This window comes from Oncorhynchus nerka, linkage group LG21 (genome assembly GCF_034236695.1).
Source record: "Oncorhynchus nerka isolate Pitt River linkage group LG21, Oner_Uvic_2.0, whole genome shotgun sequence".
Classification (NCBI taxonomy): domain Eukaryota; kingdom Metazoa; phylum Chordata; class Actinopteri; order Salmoniformes; family Salmonidae; genus Oncorhynchus; species Oncorhynchus nerka.
In genome coordinates, this window is record NC_088416.1 from 6,170,348 (window position 1) to 6,189,015 (window position 18,668).

Here is an 18,668-nt window from a genome sequence, read left to right on the forward strand (position 1 = left end):
CAACAAGGGATGTAATCCAGGGTGGCAGTGGCCTGCAGTACAGAAGGCTTTCTACTCGTTAACCTGTGGCTGTTGCTTGTTCAAAGGACTGAACTAGGCCTTACCTGCCAAGCACCCAGGGGTTCAGACTGAAAGGTATGGAGCCAAGCACTACTGAACTACCAACAGCTGCTTTCACTTTCTTTCTTTCTCTCTCTTTGTCACACTGTGTCTCAGCGTAAACCCAACCGTGTCCAGAGAAGACATGAGGAAGTGTATATTTGACACCCTGACATTAGCGGTGGCTAAGCTTTGGACCGATCAAGTGAAATATCATCGGGGGAGGATTTGTGTAACTTTATCGTTCATTCGATGGCCTTGCCTTGTCAGACTTGGTTTTGAAAGATTTCTATAATATTATAATTCCGCTGCATAATGTTGTAGCCCGCTTCTGTTGACACTGGCAGAACCGCTGTGTGCGTACGCGTGGGTATGTAGCGCCCCGAAGTTAAACTTCACCATTATAGTTTGTGTTAGCGTATCAAGATAAAGTGTTGTCAAACTTGAATAGACATTCTGTTCAAGTCATAATCACTGTTTTGCCAGTGGGTTTGGCATTGTGTGTACAGAGTATATGTCTGAAACTGCACAGTTTTAAATGCTAGCATTATATCATCATGCCTCTTATGTTTCATAGACCATAATCTGGCAGTATTACAGTAACTGTCAGCGTCCTCATAGTTCCACCGTCATGTGATACGGATCAGGAAGTGAGCGAGTCGGGAATGTAAGAGATTGTTCAGTGAGACAACCATTGACTACAGACTTAATACCATGGTGTTATATGAGCAGAGAAAGGTCAGCAATATTATTCGGCAATATCTTCTCCAGTATCCAATAGATAGTGTGTAATACTATATATTTGCTACAGTACAGTTGGCCTTTTCTGCCCTAAAGAACCCTCAAAACACACACTTGCACATCTGGCCCAATAGACATAAATTAGACTAGACAGACACACACACACACACAGACACACACACACACACAGACACACACACACACACACACACACACACAGACACACACACACACACAGATGAAACTCTAGCATTTGGGCCTCAGAGTTGCGGTCCCCAGGAGAGCTCCCTTCACTCTTCAGTTCTAAGAGGCCGGTCTGAAGGCCGTCTGGCCCCCGTCTAGACCCATTTCTTTGAGGAAGCTGATCCAGCCGGTCACATCAGGACTCAGACGACATGCCATGGAGCTCAGGGCCCATACTCACAAAGCATCTCAGAGAAGGAGTATTGATTAAGGCCTGGGACTCTAACATGAAGGCCACCATGATGTCCGTTGGCCTTGTTTAGTAGGATAGTGTGCTGATGTGGATGAGCTGTAGTGCAACAGTGGGCCCTAGAGAACGCAACCTCATGTCTTGACCTTTTCAGTCAGTTTTAGTGTACGTCGATGGTCCCTCTCTCTCGCCCTCTCTTTCCTCAGTGTTCAATCTTTTCTCTAGCCTCACTAAACCCCACAACAGGATGCGGTGATGACTTTGATCTTTCTGACCTCAGTCAGAACCCAACACAACCAGGAAGTTGGTCTCTTTCTATATCTACCGTGAGACTGTAAACAGGAAACAATACGTTATGGTTCCGATGGCTCGTTTTGGTTGGAGCATAATTACATTTCCCAGCTCCATAAAAAGCTACAGCACAATATTTTACATAGCTGTTTTTTTTAAAGGACCAAAGAGTTGAATTTTCTTTGTGTTTTCATTTTTGCTATGGACATTTGTTTTTGCGATGCTGGTATCTACCCGGCCCTACTATTTAGGCCAGGTGGGAAGAGAGCCTCCATCTTAGTGTGTTGTGCTATGCTAGGACCAGGAGTTTTTCTGACCACAACATCTGGCCAGGAAAAACTCTGTTGGCCCAGTTATAGGCCTTGGACTATGGGCCCAGATTTGTTCTTGGTCAGGAAAAATGCCTGGCCCTATGGCCACTGTTATGGTCATCCCCTCACAGGAGACTTTGGGACACAGAACACCAAGAGGTAGGCTACACAGGGAGAGAGAGAAGTAGGCTCTGTTTGTTAAAGAGATTCCGCAGAGACGTTCTGTATTTCCAGCTCATTGTCTGGGAATGCCATTTCACTTGGGGGATGAGACGGTATCGTCCGCCTGGCCTACCGCCTGGTATCGTCCCAGGTCAATCCAGCACGTGTGAAATCCACGATGGGGATATCCTTGGATGCTTCCTCGGAAACACGTGATCCTTCTTCTCTGTCTTCTAATGGAATGACGTTGGAAAGAGTGACCTCTGAGTGTATAGAAAACCGTGGGAAACCGCATGGTGGAACTGAGTCGCGGAACGTTCCTATTTGCTATAGCAATTCCCGTAATGTCTCTCTCTTTCCAAGTCATTCTGAGGCATATGGTGTCTGTTAAGAAAGTTGCATTTGTAGGTCATATTAAATCATATGCAGCCATCTTGGATGTTATGATAACACTTAAGTCCTACGTTTTTAAGCATTGAGCATTTAATCATACATTGTACCGTTTCTCCCTGATGGTAACACTTACGTCCTATCAGTGTTAGGCTTATACCAACTGTCTCTCTATGCATTGCAACTCATTCAGATGGAAATGTATGTGGTAGAAAAGATCGAATAGGGAATCGTGTCAGCTCTGTTCATTCGATTTCTGTCTGCAACGTTCAGAACGTTTCCGATCACTGAATGCACTAATGGCCTCCCAGCTCACTGTTTGCTAAGCAATAAGCAGTGGACTGATTTGGCAGTCAAGTCCTAGTCCTGGACAGAGTTGAAAGTAGCCGGAACCTTGGAATCGTTCAGCACAATCATAAAACACAATAGGGAGGAAAGGGGGGTTATGGGGGATGGAGTAGAGTGGCAAAGGGGTTTGGACATGGAAATAACATATAACCGTCTTCTGTATTATATATGGGATTGGGTCTCCCGTTCTAATTGAAGATATGGGAGATGGGACGTGTTTTTAGTAACAGCCAAAGCAACACCCATCCTTAAAATGGAGGACTAAAACGTTTTTTAAATAATGCCTCGTAGACTCGTAGAATTTAACGCCAATATTCCCCAAATCACGAGAGCGTAATGGAGGAAGCACGAGAGAATAACAGTTAGTCGTTGGAAATAAATGTTTAAGTTAACAACCTTTTCAGAAGGTGTTTTGGGGGGGTTGTTAAGAGCATTTAACAGCTACAGTATGTACACCCGAGACCCTTCAAGTGCAGTCGGGCGATTTAGCAGTTTGCTAATGCTAATGCTGCTAATGCTGCTATGCTAACGTTGGTTAGCTAGCTTTTCAATGCGCAGGGAATGCAAGAACACGGAGACGTACGGTAGCCATAGTAGCCATAGTAGCCATAGCAGGAGTGCATGTTTTAAATAGAGAGCTACAGAGGGAAGGGGTGCTAGCAACACCAATCAAACAACAGAATATAGACATCATGGACACTTATGAGGCCATAAAAAGGTTCTTGAACTGGACAATTGCCATTGGACAGTCAGAGAAGAGCAAGACATTTCCTCCAGCACACTAAATTATAGTTTGGCAAGAAGAGGATTTGTCTTAGGGGGAGAAAGAGTATCGCTGTCATAAAATGAAGAGGTTTATAGCAGTAAAATTAGATTAGGCCCGTAACTGATGTTTTGAGGAAAGGCTTTGGTGTGATTGCCTCCAGCTCCCCGAGTCCCTTCACTGCTCGGACTGGGTTTACGGAGAGGGCAATGGGATAGGGGCTGAGTACCCCCTCTGTGGGTGTACATACATACATACACACATACATACGCGCGTGTAGACAGACACACACACACTCTTTAGGCCATAACAGAACTGATCATTAGCTTGGAGTTGTATTGAGTGGTACAGAGAGGACATGGATGTGAGACTGTGATGTCATAACCAGCTCGTAACCACAGTGACTAGCTTAGCATGTTCCCCATGGGATTCAAGTTGACTTCCAAGAGGCAATGCCTACAAGGCCAAACTGGCCTTATGTTTTGGTTGAAACTTATTTTGGGGATTTTCTCACAAAGCCACCAGTAACCTGGGAGAAGCGTGGCTCCTTTTTGTTAATTTGGTATTAATGCATTGTATATAGACTATGCATCAGTTACTACCACTACTACTCCTCCGTAACTCATCCATATCTCATACAATATTAAAGAATGCATGTAGAGAATATAAGGCCATGCAAGTATAAGGCCATTTGAGGCTGTGCAAGTGGGTGTATAAATTGGATCACATTTAATAACATACAGTAAGTACCACACTGTGTCATACAACTGGCACCATATAAACGTATAGAGTGCCATATGCAGTCGTATGTTGTGACAGATTGGCACCACTAATAAAGAGTTATTGAAATGATTTGAGCTTGGCTTAATTGCTTGTTGCTGCCATTTTCCTTTTTTCTTTTTTTTTCTTTCCGAGATTGCTTTTCCAGCTTCTCTCTACCCACTAACCTCGAGCAGCTATGATGCCAGGGACGTCGAAACAGTTCATGTTGCTCCTCTGGAACTAGAATACACTGTTCATATATTTGCTGACGTATATGTTTGGTCCAGGACTAGCCGCAATGTTTGTTTAGGAAACCCGCCCTAAGTGCACTCTGATTATCAGCAATGTCAGAAATGGTCAAGAATGGATGACTCATTGACTGTGTGTCTGTCTCATCTCACCCTCCATGCAGCTCTAAAGAGGTCGTTTGAGGTGGAGGATGTGGACACCTCGGTCAACTCCTCGCCAGGCTCCCGCCGGGCGCCCAGCAACCCCAACCACCGCCCCGTCATGTCCCCCACCAGCATCTACTACCGTGAACTGGGCGCCAGCAATAACAACAACGGCTCCATCTCCAAGACCATCATGGGAGGGGGCGGCTCCAAGCCTCCTGAACCCATATCCCGGGGACGCACGGAGCTCTCCATCGACATTTCCTCCAAGCAGGTGGATCCAACCAGCCCTGGTTCCTCCGATTTGGCACGAAACGACCCGAGGTCCTAGGCCACTCCAAGACGCCCGAGATGGGCCACAAACGGGAGGTGACCTTCGCTAAAACACCCCAGGATGTGGTGATTCGCGGAGGGGCCCGGACCCCCGAGCCCCCCAGCCATGCCCGGAGGTTCGAGACCCCCAGTCTGGGGGACGGCCCGGCCGCTAGGACCACACCAGGGATCAGCGTCACCAAAGCACCCGAGACAACGGGGAATGGAAAGAACAACCACGAGAACCATGGTCATCATGCACCAGTCCACCACCCGCACCACCCCAACCCCCACCACAACACCATCGTCACCACCATCCGCTGCTCCTCGCCCAACCGCACCAAGTCCCCCAACCCTGACAGTAAGTAACCTCTGACCCTAGGTTTCTTCTCCTGAACCCTCTAACTCCTTAGGTTCCTCATGTGATCCTGGATGTAGTCACTCTAACAGAGTGAGGGGCTTCAAGTAGGGGAGAACACAAACAGCCATAGAGATGCTTGGGTTTGTAGGAAGGCCCCAACTTTCCATTGTCTTTCAATTGTGTCACTGTGAAGTTGCTATGGAGATGACCAGTATATACATGTATAAACAAGGGAGAGTAAAGCAGTGTTTTGAGGCTTTGGGCCTGGTGTGTGTGCTGCTAACCACCGATCATAGGATCTGGTGTGTTTGGTTGTGTGTGTGTGTGTGTGTGTGTGTGTGTTTGATCTGGGCTAGAGTTCCCTCTGGCATTACACAGGCTGCTGATCAGAAGCTTTGGTGTGTTAAAGCAGAGAGGCCCAATGAGGCGTGGAGGCAGTAATGGGCTCACTCCACTGATCTGGGGCCTGTTTCTAGGAGTGGCCTCCAACGCTGAGGCTGAGTGCCTCCACTCTGATACAGACAGTTTTTAAGACTATTGGCAATATCCACATACCTCCACTGTACACGGTAGTGTAGGTATCCACATTTTGGATACACTTTTCGTTTTTAAACCTCCAGTGGCGGAGGTACAGTACATTTTCCACAACACATCATCCCCCTCCAGTTGCCCTCCTCTACTACCTCACAGAGGGACTGGAAGATGCAATCACACACACAGTGGAGCGCTCTGGGTCCCCGGAGTGGGCCTGCAAGAGGAGAGGTCGGTTTGATTAAAGCCCAGCCTGGGCCTGTCTGTCACTACGGCCTGTCTCTCCTGTCCCTCCCTCTGCTCTGTCTGGAGCCCAGCGTCTCAGTCCCCTACCAATGAATGCTCAGCTCCATTGTTCTTCAATTCCCTCTCCACTCAGTCCCCTATCGCTGACTGTACAAAAAATAGTCAGCCAATTTGTTCTTCAACTCATGCACTCTTGGTAGACTGTTAGATAACAACAATATTTTGTTTTATTCTCCTACATATGCAAAAGACGAATGTATAAATGGTTCTCTTCATCCCTGTCCTAAAGCAAACCAGCGTGTTTTAGCAGTCGGCAGCATCTGACACACCGCTCTCCTTCTTTGTCTATGCCTCTCTTTCCTCCTCTCTCTTTCTTACAACACACGCACAGACACTCCTCTTCTTTCCTCCGCTCTCTTTCTTACAACACACGCACAGACACTCCTCTTCTTTCCTCCTCTCTCTTTCTTACAACACACGCACACACACTCCTCTTCTTTCCTCCGCTCTCTTTCTTACAACACACGCACACACACTCCTCTTCTTTCCTCCGCTCTCTTTCTTACAACACACGCACACACACTCCTCTTCTTTCCTCCGCTCTCTTTCTTACAACACACGCACAGACACTCCTCTTCTTTCCTCCTCTCTCTTTCTTACAACACACGCACAGACACTCCTCTTCTTTCCTCCTCTCTCTTTCTTACAACACACGCACAGACACTCCTCTTCTTTCCTCTCTCTCTTTCTTACAACACACGCACACACACTCCTCTTCTTTCCTCCGCTCTCTTTCTTACAACACACGCACAGACACTCCTCTTCTTTCCTCCGCTCTCTTTCTTACAACACACGCACAGACACTCCTCTTCTTTCCTCCGCTCTCTTTCTTACAACACACACACACACACTCCTCTTCTTTCCTCCTCTCTCTTTCTTACAACACACGCACAGACACTCCTCTTCTTTCCTCCGCTCTCTTTCTTACAACACACGCACAGACACGCCTCTTCTTTCCTCCTCTCTCTTTCTTACAACACACGCACAGACACGCCTCTTCTTTCCTCCTCTCTCTTTCTTACAACACACGCACACACACTCCTCTTCTTTCCTCCTCTCTCTTTCTTACAACACACGCACAGACACTCTTCTTTCCTCCGCTCTCTTTCTTACAACACACGCACAGACACGCCTCTTCTTTCCTCCTCGCTCTTTCTTACAACACACGCACAGACACTCCTCTTCTTTCCTCCTCTCTCTTTCTTACAACACACGCACAGACACTCCTCTTCTTTCCTCCTCTCTCTTTCTTACAACACACGCACAGACACTCCTCTTCTTTCCTCCTCTCTCTTTCTTACAACACACGCACAGACACTCCTCTTCTTTCCTCCTCTCTCTTTCTTACAACACACGCACAGACACTCCTCTTCTTTCCTCCTCTCTCTTTCTTACAACACACGCACAGACACTCCTCTTCTTTCCTCCTCTCTCTTTCTTACAACACACGCACAGACACTCCTCTTCTTTCCTCCTCTCTCTTTCTGACAACACACGCACAGACACTCCTCTTCTTTCCTCCTCTCTCTTTCTTACAACACACGCACAGACACTCCTCTTCTTTCCTCCTCTCTCTTTCTGACAACACACGCACAGACACTCCTCTTCTTTCCTCCTCTCTCTTTCTTACAACACACGCACAGACACTCCTCTTCTTTCCTCCTCTCTCTTTCTTACAACACACGCACAGACACTCCTCTTCTTTCCTCCGCTCTCTTTCTTACAACACACGCACAGACACTCCTCTTCTTTCCTCCTCTCTCTTTCTTACAACACACGCACAGACACTCCTCTTCTTTCCTCCCTCTCTTTCTGACAACACACGCACAGACACTCCTCTTCTTTCCTCCTCTCTCTTTCTGACAACACACGCACAGACACTCCTCTTCTTTCCTCCTCTCTCTTTCTTACAACACACGCACACACACTCCTCTTCTTTCCTCCGCTCTCTTTCTGACAACACACGCACACACACTCCTCTTCTTTCCTCCTCTCTCTTTCTTACAACACACGCACAGACACTCCTCTTCTTTCCTCCTCTCTCTTTCTTACAACACACGCACACACACTCCTCTTCTTTCCTCCTCTCTCTTTCTGACAACACATGCACACACACTCCTCTTCTTTCCTCCTCTCTCTTTCTGACAACACACGCACAGACACTCCTCTTCTTTTTCCTCCTCTCTCTTTCTTACAACACACGCACAGACACTCCTCTTCTTTCCTCCTCTCTTTCTTACAACACACGCACAGACACTCCTCTTCTTTCCTCCGCTCTCTTTCTTACAACACACGCACAGACACTCCTCTTCTTTCCTCCTCTCTCTTTCTTACAACACACGCACACACACTCCTCTTCTTTCCTCCGCTCTCTTTCTTACAACACACGCACAGACACTCCTCTTCTTTCCTCCGCTCTCTTTCTTACAACACACGCACACACACTCCTCTTCTTTCCTCCGCTCTCTTTCTTACAACACACGCACAGACACTCCTCTTCTTTCCTCCTCTCTTTCTTACAACACACGCACAGACACTCCTCTTCTTTCCTCCTCTCTCTTTCTTACAACACACGCACACACTCCTCTTCTTTCCTCCTCTCTCTTTCTTACAACACACGCACACACACTCCTCTTCTTTCCTCCGCTCTCTTTCTTACAACACACGCACAGACACTCCTCTTCTTTCCTCCGCTCTCTTTCTTACAACACACGCACAGACACTCCTCTTCTTTCCTCCGCTCTCTTTCTTACAACACACGCACACACACTCCTCTTCTTTCCTCCTCTCTCTTTCTTACAACACACGCACAGACACGCCTCTTCTTTCCTCCTCTCTCTTTCTTACAACACACGCACAGACACGCCTCTTCTTTCCTCCTCTCTCTTTCTTACAACACACGCACACACACTCCTCTTCTTTTTCCTCTCTCTCTTTCTTACAACACACGCACAGACACTCTTCTTTCCTCCGCTCTCTTTCTTACAACACACGCACAGACACGCCTCTTCTTTCCTCCTCTCTCTTTCTTACAACACACGCACAGACACGCCTCTTCTTTCCTCCTCGCTCTTTCTTACAACACACGCACAGACACTCCTCTTCTTTCCTCCTCTCTCTTTCTTACAACACACGCACAGACACTCCTCTTCTTTCCTCCTCTCTCTTTCTTACAACACACGCACAGACACTCCTCTTCTTTCCTCCTCTCTCTTTCTTACAACACACGCACAGACACTCCTCTTCTTTCCTCCTCTCTCTTTCTTACAACACACGCACAGACACTCCTCTTCTTTCCTCCTCTCTCTTTCTTACAACACACGCACAGACACTCCTCTTCTTTCCTCCTCTCTCTTTCTTACAACACACGCACAGACACTCCTCTTCTTTCCTCCTCTCTCTTTCTGACAACACACGCACAGACACTCCTCTTCTTTCCTCCTCTCTCTTTCTTACAACACACGCACACACACTCCTCTTCTTTCCTCCTCTCTCTTTCTTACAACACACGCACAGACACTCTTCTTTCCTCCGCTCTCTTTCTTACAACACACGCACAGACACGCCTCTTCTTTCCTCCTCTCTCTTTCTTACAACACACGCACAGACACGCCTCTTCTTTCCTCCTCGCTCTTTCTTACAACACACGCACAGACACTCCTCTTCTTTCCTCCTCTCTCTTTCTTACAACACACGCACAGACACTCCTCTTCTTTCCTCCTCTCTCTTTCTTACAACACACGCACAGACACTCCTCTTCTTTCCTCCTCTCTCTTTCTTACAACACACGCACAGACACTCCTCTTCTTTCCTCCTCTCTCTTTCTTACAACACACGCACAGACACTCCTCTTCTTTCCTCCTCTCTCTTTCTTACAACACACGCACAGACACTCCTCTTCTTTCCTCCTCTCTCTTTCTTACAACACACGCACAGACACTCCTCTTCTTTCCTCCTCTCTCTTTCTGACAACACACGCACAGACACTCCTCTTCTTTCCTCCTCTCTCTTTCTTACAACACACGCACAGACACTCCTCTTCTTTCCTCCTCTCTCTTTCTGACAACACACGCACAGACACTCCTCTTCTTTCCTCCTCTCTCTTTCTTACAACACACGCACAGACACTCCTCTTCTTTCCTCCTCTCTCTTTCTTACAACACACGCACAGACACTCCTCTTCTTTCCTCCGCTCTCTTTCTTACAACACACGCACAGACACTCCTCTTCTTTCCTCCTCTCTCTTTCTTACAACACACGCACAGACACTCCTCTTCTTTCCTCCTCTCTCTTTCTGACAACACACGCACAGACACTCCTCTTCTTTCCTCCTCTCTCTTTCTGACAACACACGCACAGACACTCCTCTTCTTTCCTCCTCTCTCTTTCTTACAACACACGCACACACACTCCTCTTCTTTCCTCCGCTCTCTTTCTGACAACACACGCACACACACTCCTCTTCTTTCCTCCTCTCTCTTTCTTACAACACACGCACAGACACTCCTCTTCTTTCCTCCTCTCTCTTTCTTACAACACACGCACACACACTCCTCTTCTTTCCTCCTCTCTCTTTCTGACAACACACGCACACACACTCCTCTTCTTTCCTCTCTCTCTTTCTGACAACACACGCACACACACTCCTCTTCTTTCCTCCTCTCTCTTTCTTACAACACACGCACAGACACTCCTCTTCTTTCCTCCTCTCTCTTTCTTACAACACACGCACAGACACTCGTCTTCTTTCCTCCGCTCTCTTTCTTACAACACACGCACAGACACTCCTCTTCTTTCCTCCTCTCTCTTTCTTACAACACACGCACACACACTCCTCTTCTTTCCTCCGCTCTCTTTCTTACAACACACGCACAGACACTCCTCTTCTTTCCTCCGCTCTCTTTCTTACAACACACGCACACACACTCCTCTTCTTTCCTCCGCTCTCTTTCTTACAACACACGCACAGACACTCCTCTTCTTTCCTCCTCTCTCTTTCTTACAACACACGCACAGACACTCCTCTTCTTTCCTCCTCTCTCTTTCTTACAACACACGCACACACTCCTCTTCTTTCCTCCTCTCTCTTTCTTACAACACACGCACAGACACTCCTCTTCTTTCCTCCGCTCTCTTTCTTACAACACACGCACAGACACGCCTCTTCTTTCCTCCTCTCTCTTTCTTACAACACACGCACAGACACGCCTCTTCTTTCCTCCTCTCTCTTTCTTACAACACACGCACACACACTCCTCTTCTTTCCTCCTCTCTCTTTCTTACAACACACGCACAGACACTCTTCTTTCCTCCGCTCTCTTTCTTACAACACACGCACAGACACGCCTCTTCTTTCCTCCTCTCTCTTTCTTACAACACACGCACAGACACGCCTCTTCTTTCCTCCTCGCTCTTTCTTACAACACACGCACAGACACTCCTCTTCTTTCCTCCCTCTCTTTCTTACAACACACGCACAGACACTCCTCTTCTTTCCTCCTCTCTCTTTCTTACAACACACGCACAGACACTCCTCTTCTTTCCTCCTCTCTCTTTCTTACAACACACGCACAGACACTCCTCTTCTTTCCTCCTCTCTCTTTCTTACAACACACGCACAGACACTCCTCTTCTTTCCTCCTCTCTCTTTCTTACAACACACGCACAGACACTCCTCTTCTTTCCTCCTCTCTCTTTCTTACAACACACGCACAGACACTCCTCTTCTTTCCTCCTCTCTCTTTCTGACAACACACGCACAGACACTCCTCTTCTTTCCTCCTCTCTCTTTCTTACAACACACGCACAGACACTCCTCTTCTTTCCTCCTCTCTCTTTCTGACAACACACGCACAGACACTCCTCTTCTTTCCTCCTCTCTCTTTCTTACAACACACGCACAGACACTCCTCTTCTTTCCTCCTCTCTCTTTCTGACAACACACGCACAGACACTCCTCTTCTTTCCTCCTCTCTCTTTCTTACAACACACGCACAGACACTCCTCTTCTTTCCTCCTCTCTCTTTCTGACAACACACGCACAGACACTCCTCTTCTTTCCTCCTCTCTTTCTTACAACACACGCACAGACACTCCTCTTCTTTCCTCCTCTCTCTTTCTTACAACACACGCACAGACACTCCTCTTCTTTCCTCCGCTCTCTTTCTTACAACACACGCACAGACACTCCTCTTCTTTCCTCCTCTCTCTTTCTTACAACACACGCACAGACACTCCTCTTCTTTCCTCCTCTCTCTTTCTGACAACACACGCACAGACACTCCTCTTCTTTCCTCCTCTCTCTTTCTGACAACACACGCACAGACACTCCTCTTCTTTCCTCCTCTCTCTTTCTTACAACACACGCACACACACTCCTCTTCTTTCCTCCTCTCTCTTTCTTACAACACACGCACAGACACTCCTCTTCTTTCCTCCTCTCTTTCTTACAACACACGCACACACACTCCTCTTCTTTCCTCCTCTCTCTTTCTGACAACACACGCACACACACTCCTCTTCTTTCCTCCTCTCTCTTTCTGACAACACACGCACAGACACTCCTCTTCTTTCCTCCTCTCTCTTTCTTACAACACACGCACAGACACTCCTCTTCTTTCCTCCTCTCTCTTTCTTACAACACACGCACAGACACTCCTCTTCTTTCCTCCGCTCTCTTTCTTACAACACACGCACAGACACTCCTCTTCTTTCCTCCCTCTGCAGATTGAGTGTGTCTCAGGCCCCCAGAAGGGCCGCCCGACACGAGCCAAGTTAGATTCCTGTAAACTGAGGGATAAAACCCGGAGCCAAATATGACCTAATGTGTCAGCGTTTACAGTCCTTAGACAGCATTCACGCCATGTTTAGAGAGCGTTTTAGAGAATGTATAAATAACGTTTCGACAACGTTTCAGACCTGAGACTGAGGGAGCCCACAGCATGGGGCCAGCTGCAGGGAAACTGCAGCTGCTAGACGCGTTGGTTTTTGTTTATCAGGTGGACAAAGGCACACATTCTGCATCCCAGATGGTACCCTATTCCCTATATATTGGAGCTATGGCTCTAGTCAAAGCTTGTGCCATAGGGAATAGGGTCATTCCCATTTTGGACACAGCCACATGCAGAAAAGCATTCTACTTTTTGCTCGTTTCGCTTCCTCAAACTCCAACTCCGCAGTTATCAACTGACTCACGGCTTTCAGTATTTAATAAGCCAGAATGTTCCAGTGTCGCTATTAGTGACATTGCCAAGTATTTCATGGCTTACTTGGCCTTTAATTAGCTATAATTCTGTAGGCTTTTCCCCCTGTGGACACAGACCATTTTAGCATTAGGTGTTTGTGGATTGGAACAGTATTGGTATAAATGAACATACTTTATCATTCGGTAAGAGTTTGTCGGCTATATTCCAATATTAAGAGCTCAGATTTGATGGGACGATATAGAGAGTGAGTGAGTGTTTTCTTTCCTGCTCTGGAGCTGGGAGTCTTGTAGTCTGGTTCCTACTCAGGCCGCGGAGTTCTGGGCTCGTTATTTGCCCAGAGGGAGAGGGCCTTATTAGGGCTCTCAATGAAGGGTGACCTGCCTGGAGGGCCTGAGGCCGGAGCCCACCCTGACTGACTGAGTGACTCTGACCCCTGCTCCGTCTGTCAATGTGGGGAGATGGCGTCAGTGGAGCAGAAACGTGAACAACACAACACTGTAGTGGACTGCTAGTGGGTTGTTTCCATCAGATTGTGTGTCAAGTAGGAGAAATTGGCTCCAACATAACACACAAGTAGGCCCTAATTAATTTCAATAGGTGACTATGAGTGATAGAAGTGATGGTTTCACAAGTGACTTAAAAGTGATATTGATTCTCTTTCATGACAAGATATTACCTAGATACTGGTGGACGGGAAACTCTTTACATTGGCGTACAGTTTGTTGACTCCGTGCCTCGTGTGAAGTTTTCCAAGTTACTCTCCGCTGTGTTTTTGTGAGTGATAAGCCGTTTTCCTGTCCATTCAGTTTTTCAAACGGGTAATGACATCAGAGACACACACTCTAGTTTCCCGGGCTTCCTTCCTTCCGTGTGCTGTCCGTCAGGACGATTGTTTCCCCTCGTCCTGACCGCGCCTCTCTTCCTCTCTCAGCCTGGGTCATGGGGTCATGGGGTCAGAGTCAGTGGCCCTTCCAGGCAGTTGTACTCTATTGTGGTGAGATCACACACCTGGATACATTTTTAGTTCATTTCTAGGATCAAAATGTCAGTCTCTGCCTCTCGGGTGGCGCAGTGGTTAAGGGCGCTGTACTGCAGCACCAGCTGTGCCACCAGAGACTCTGGGTTCGCGCCCAGGCTCTGTCGTAACCGGCCGCGACCGGGAGGTCCATGGGGCGACGCACAATTGGCCTAGCGTCGTCTGGGTTAGCGAGGGATATCCTTGTCTCATCGTGCACCAGCGACTCCTGTGGCGGGCCAGGCTCAGTGCACGCTAACCAAGGTTCAGGGGCAGAACGACAGATTTTTTTTAACCTTTGTCGGCTCGGGGATTCGATCTAGCAACCTTTCAGTTACTAGCCCAACGCTCTAACCACTAGGCTACCTGCCGCCCTTTGACCTCGCTACAACCAGAGGTCCATTATACTGTAGATGACTGTTATATTATACTGTCCTGGGGGGTGGTTGGTTATGCCATCTTTTCTGACACTTCAAGCCCTCTAACCCAGCATTGAATTTGTTTGTATAAATCCTCAGTGTCTCATTGGTCCTGAACTGACATGTTTGGTTGATCAACAAAGTTGTGACGAAGGAGTTTGTTTGTTCCGTGACACACTCCTCTCACTGTTCTCCTCCATGCCCCGTCATTCTCCTCTGGTGGCTTGCCTGTGTGTTGCCGGTCCCGGTCCCCTACACCCTTGTACCCCCATGTGACCTTCTGCAGCGTCACACCAGATGAGGGCCCCACTATCCCCTTTCTACAGAGATTCCCTCCGCACACAGAGAGCCAGAAGGGTGGGGAGATCCCAGGCTGATTAACATGATTAGCAGTGGACCCCTCCAGGAGGAAAGGTTAGGGCATTGGGGGGGACAGCCATTCCCATCTGGCTAACAAACACACACACACACACACACACACACACACACACTGGGCCTGTACTGTGAAATCGAGTGTAAACATTCCCAAAGTAATAAACGTTGTACTAATTCCCTCGGATTCTAAAGTACTGTATTCCATTTCCCCTTCCCCATGTCTTTCCATGCTGTGTCACATATGTGGAGCCTGAATGACCTACAGCGCTATGTGATTTAAACCTACTCCGGCGCCTTAGTCTTTAGTTGAAGCACTCCGATCGGTATCTCAGGTAAGGTGGTTGTGATTAAAGCATCTCTTGACAGCAGGGCACTGTGGTGCATTCATTACGGAAACCGTTTACCGTTTAAGAACCAAACGGAAGCGAACAGAGCAAAACTAGAGTTTCTATTTGGACCAATTCAGGTAGGCCCCTTGTCAGGTAGGCCCCTTGTCAGGTAGGCCCCTTGTTTGCTTCCGTTTTAAAAGAAATGTTGCAACAGGATACGCCCCTGGTATCCATCATAGCAAGAGATGCCTCTCTTCTCTCGCTCGCGGGGCCATTCATGAAGTCATTCACCAAGTCACTATGGTACGAGGAGAGGAAGGAGGCCCCACTCCTTTTAACCCGGGAGATAGTGACCTGGAGATGATGCTTATTGGGTCTTGAACACATGTCTACTCTGGAGTCACATTTGTTTTCAGTTTGTGGACAGGACTAGGAATGGGGCAACACCTTAGGGGAGAAGGGAGCGCTGCAGGGTTTGGGCTGGTGTACATTTAGCTTTTACACAGCTAACAAGCAGGGACTTGATGGCAAGGGAGGACTATGACACACTCACACACACACATGCATGTACGCACACACACACACCACCTCAGACAGTGGTCAGGCGTCTCCCAGTTTAATTGCACTCAGTGTGACCTGCTGTGTCATTATGAGAGCGAGTAGAAAGAGAGAGTAGAAATGTCTTTATTCTTTTGGAACTTTTGTGAGTGCAATGTTTACTGTTAATTTTTTGTTTATTTCACTTTTATTTATTATCTACTTCACTTGCTTTGGCAACGACAACATGCGTTTCCTATGCCAATGAAGCCCTTGAATTGAGTAGAGGAGGCCGTCTGCTAGAGCATATCATCGTGGCTCATCTTAAACTGTTTACAGGTTCCAAACCTCTCAGGGTTAGCGTTAGCGGGCTAGGAAAACTACAGAGTGAGGTCATTCGACTGCAGTGTCGGCCACTCACTTTCAGCTCCCCTGAGGGCAAGCGGTGTTAGCTCATCATCATGTCTGTGGGTGCAGAGCTCAGAGTGGCCAGCAGGAGGTGCAGTATCACATGTGGAGTGTAGGGTTTGGCTTAGGGGAGATGGCTGTGGGACCTGGCTTGCAGGTACTGATTGCATCTTATACAGGACGTTGCTGAGGGCATGTAGACAGTACTTAAAGGTGCATCTCGAAGTACATCTCTTGTTCTCTTATCCACTCGGTGTTTCTTTCATTTCTCTCCCCCCTTTCTCTTCTCTCACTCACACATTGTTCTGTATCTCACTAAAATGGAATGAATGTGTCTGGTTGTGTTATGTGGGATTTATCCCTGATGTGATTTAAAGTGTTTTTGGAGGCTGTGGACTCTGACTGGGTCAGTGGAAAGCCTGTGTCTGTCTGTGTATTGAGCGCTTCCACTGAGGGAGAGCTGAGCTGAGTGAAGTGGAAACCGGACAGGGTCCCCCAGATAAGCTTTCCGGAAGCTTCTGTTTACTCTTCTCCGCCTGGTGGAAGTCAGGGGTTAAACAAGGTTCCCATGCAGCACACACACACACACACACTCCACTAAAGCAACTCCAGTTCCCCCTTCCTCCTATTTCCAGTCTCCCTGAGCTGCTATCTCCCAGTCCCCACCCTTTTCTTCCTTAGTGAGTTCTCTGAATGCTGGTCAAGCTGGCCTGACACTAGTCACGACCGTACAATATAGGTAGGGCCAGGACCTTTTCCTGACCACCAGCCAACGACTATCATCACTACCAGTGGCTGGACCCTCCCCTGACTCTACCACAGTCTTTTATCTGGTTTATTGTGGTTTATCTTGAAGAGGTGTCTGTCTGGTCCTGTCTGGTCCTGTCTGGTCCTGCTTATAGACTGCACCCAGCTGCTACGGGCTGACCAGGATGAGCTCACTATTTCTCAGTTTTGCCAACTGTACAGCTGGTTAACAAAGAGAAGGTCCACTTTGTCAGTGCCTCAGCTCTCAACACCCTCTGCTAATGAGGTTTTCCTCATCCCTGGCTGATAAGGGCCATGTTTGGAATGATAATGGTGTTTTGCTGTAATTAAACTCTCTCTTTCACCATAACAATACGAGGTTCTCAGATATTGACGTCATGTACAGGTCTTTGTCGAGTGCAGTGCCTCGCAACCAACAGTTGTTGCTGTGTGGCCAAAGATTCAGTGAGTGCACACGAATTGTGAGGGGGCACTGGACAGATGGCCATACGTACCACTGTTGTGCCATCTGCTAGGCCGGGCAGTGGGCAGATGGGAGGCAGGGCAGGGTATGTGTGGGGTCAGTACACCCCCTCTCCCTGCTGGACCTCTCCTAAATAATAGTAATCAGTCACCATAGAAATAGAATTACGAGAACGGCGTCAATGTTCTGTGATTCTATTTCTATCAGCCACCAGTCAATTGGGGGGGGGGGGGTTAGAGACACAGTACTGCAGGGAGTTATTGACCCTTAGATGTTCAATAAAAGAGGAAGACTGTTACTTTTTATGATTGTTAATTCATCTTCAATCATGTATTTTTTATAAAGACATGATTTCATGTTAATTAAATGTCTCACTGGCAGACCTCATCGATTTGGTCGTATAGGCCCCTCCCAGGTTTACGTGATTTTGACCTGTCATTCAATCAATTTCCTCAGGACATAATGCAAGTACTGTAGGGCCTTTGACACAAAATGGTGTCCAGTTGCACAGGCTGGGGCCCCATGCTGATTATAGCTGCGGCAACTGCTTCCTAGCTGATGCTCACTTTACATTGAGGTGAATGAGACCACTCTTCGTAATGGAGTCATCATCGCACCCATTGACGCACGGCACAGTGCCTGGAGGTGTGTTTGACAGGGGTAATATGACTAGACTTAAACCCTAATCCCCTCTGAACAGCCTTAGATCAAACAACACTGGGTTAGCACTCACACAAACACGCACGCGCGCGCACACACACACACACACACTGCTTTTTTGCCCGACTGGCTTCTCACCTCCATGGAGTCCTCTATTGCCTAAACACAGCTACATTGGGAGTCATTATCCGGTGGAAGTAGCTAGCTTTGTCAATTTAGCTAAAGTAGCTCGGCTCCGAGGAACTCTGCGTGAACTTTCACCTTCACAATGTGCGAAGCGTTGGAGC

The 18,668-nt window shown here is 47.7% G+C and overlaps 1 pseudogene; it reads left to right on the top strand.

Annotated features, from left to right (window-relative positions):
• The window catches only part of LOC115104406 (neuronal-specific septin-3-like), a 58,669-nt pseudogene that overhangs the window by 2,806 nt on the left and 37,195 nt on the right, over positions 1-18,668 (top strand).